Source organism: Crocuta crocuta, unplaced genomic scaffold (assembly GCF_008692635.1).
Source record: "Crocuta crocuta isolate KB4526 unplaced genomic scaffold, BGI_CrCroc_1.0 scaffold943, whole genome shotgun sequence".
Lineage (NCBI taxonomy): Eukaryota > Metazoa > Chordata > Mammalia > Carnivora > Hyaenidae > Crocuta > Crocuta crocuta.
This window is the reverse complement of record NW_027528208.1, coordinates 207,228-209,244: the sequence shown is the minus strand read 5'-3', so window position 1 is coordinate 209,244 and position 2,017 is coordinate 207,228. Positions and strand designations below refer to the sequence as shown.

The 2,017-nt window shown below is 47.4% G+C and overlaps 1 protein-coding gene across 5 annotated transcripts in view; it reads right to left on the bottom strand.

Moving 5' to 3' along the window:
• FTSJ1 (FtsJ RNA 2'-O-methyltransferase 1) overlaps positions 1–439 on the bottom strand; it is an 8,870-nt gene extending 8,431 nt beyond the window's left edge. For 2 of the 5 annotated variants that reach the window (XM_077752941.1, XM_077752942.1), the window contains exon 1: positions 178–438. The gene's annotated coding sequence lies outside the window, so the exon portion shown is untranslated. Of the gene's footprint in view, positions 1–177 lie in introns of all 5 variants that reach the window. The other 3 variants (XM_077752939.1, XM_077752940.1, XM_077752943.1) reach the window with 2 other exon arrangements.
• Between the last annotated feature and the right edge of the window lie 1,578 nt (positions 440–2,017).

Sequence of the window (2,017 nt, the reverse complement as noted above, 5' to 3'; positions counted from 1 at the left end):
CAGCGGTTCCCTTGTAGACAAACCTTGGGTCTGGAGCCCACCCGGCACCAGGCGCCCAGACTATGCGGCTTGCCAGCAAGGAAGGCGAACTTCTCTCCTCCCCTCGCCGGCGGGACAGAGCAGGTGTGCCTCACCCGTCTCGGCCTGGACCCCCATTCTCCGCACCCCAGGGCCTACCTTAGCTTTCGGAGTGGGGAGAGGAGGGACGAAAGGAGACCGGTCCGTGAGCAGCCCGAGCCTTGGCGAGAGCGCGGACCGGCCAGAAGTCGTAAGGCTGATTCAGTTTGTGTTCTTAGTCAATCTCAATGCCTGTCGCGCATGCCTAAGGGATCCCACAGGGTGGGGGGAGCCTGTCATCATGGAACGCTAAGGCTCCGGCGCGACGCGGAGCCGACCTGAACGTATGACGTGAGCTCCGTCATCTTGTGTCGACGTAGCCGGTCTCGCGGACTGCCGTTCCCAGCATGCAACGGGCACGGCCCAGGCAGCTGAAATCGCGCACCGGACGGCTGAAATGTCGCGAGGCACAAGAGCTGACTCTAGCGTTCCAAGCCTGAGATCGCTTCACTCCCCGCCCCTCCTTTTTTGGACAGGCGGGTTCACTGCGGACTACATTTCCCAAGATGCAACGAGCACAACGGCACCCATTCCTTTTAGGCGCGGCGCTAAGTGAAATGACTGCTCGGGTCGCAAACGTGAGAGTAAGGAAAGTGCGTTAATTTAGTGCGCGAAAGCGCTGAAGCCGCTGTGCGCCAAAATTCGAATACACGTCAGCCAATTGATAGCGCTGCTTGAATTGTAGCCTTTCAGAACTTCAGTTTCTCCCTCTGTAAAATGGGGATAATTAATATAGGCTTCACAGAGTTATTGGGAGGATTAAATGCGTGTACTTTAGCACAGCGTCTGTCCTTTTGTAATTCTGTGTTCTTCAAACATTTTGAACTTCGACCCACAAAAAAAGATTGCATGCGACCCAGTGCACAAGCAAATAGAATAATGGAAACATTCATTATAGCGTTTACCATGTGCCAGAGTACCTAAAGTGCTCTCAGCGGTGTGCTGGTAAATGGCTAACAAGCGATTCTTTGGGCGGGGGAAAGGTGGGAAGCCCTGATTTTTCGCATTTGCCAGTTTTCCATGGTTTCCATAGTATCATCTTGTCAGGTTTTAAATCCCCAAAGTGTAGTCACGGAACACGGAGTTCGGAAGGGATGCGATAGTGCACCATTATGTAATATTTCTACCATACAGTTCAAATAGGGGTAAATGACCTCAAGAACATAGAGACTAGTGAAATGTAGTAAAATAATCAGGAAGTGACGAGTTTTGAGTATCACCTTTAAAAAGACTAATTAATTTTAAGTTTATATTATTTCATTGTAAATAATGGCTGTTTACCAACTAGTTCACAAGATTCCTGAAAATTGAACAAGCAGTCTGCAAACCTGTGCTTGGCTCCAGTGCACTGCTGAATTCTTTCCTTGAGCTCATTTTAATCCTTATCACAACCATATGAAGAAGATACTGTAATTATTCCCAGGTTGCAGATATATAGGGAGGATATAGATTACATTAGGCATATAAACATATAGGCTACTTGATATGTGATTATATAGAAATATAGTGATGTATAACACTCAGTAGTATATAGGTTATATGTTAGTAAGAAACGTAATAAATATACTGTTATATGTAGATATCAGAAAATATATAATCTATGCATTTTTATAGTGTATATATAATACACATATCATCTTATGCATGTAATATTTAAATGTATGTGCTGGTATATATAAATATGCTGGTATCGGGGCGCCTGGGTGGCTTAGTCGGTTAAGCGTCCGACTTTCGCTTAGGTCATGATCTCGCGGTTCGTGGGTTCGAGCCCCGCGTCGGGCTCTGTGCTGACTGCCAGCTCGGAGCCTGGAGCCTGCTTCAGTCTGTGACTCCCTCTCTCTCTGGCCCTCCCCTGCTCACGCTGTCTCTCTCTCTCTCTCTCTCCTAGAAATAAATAAAA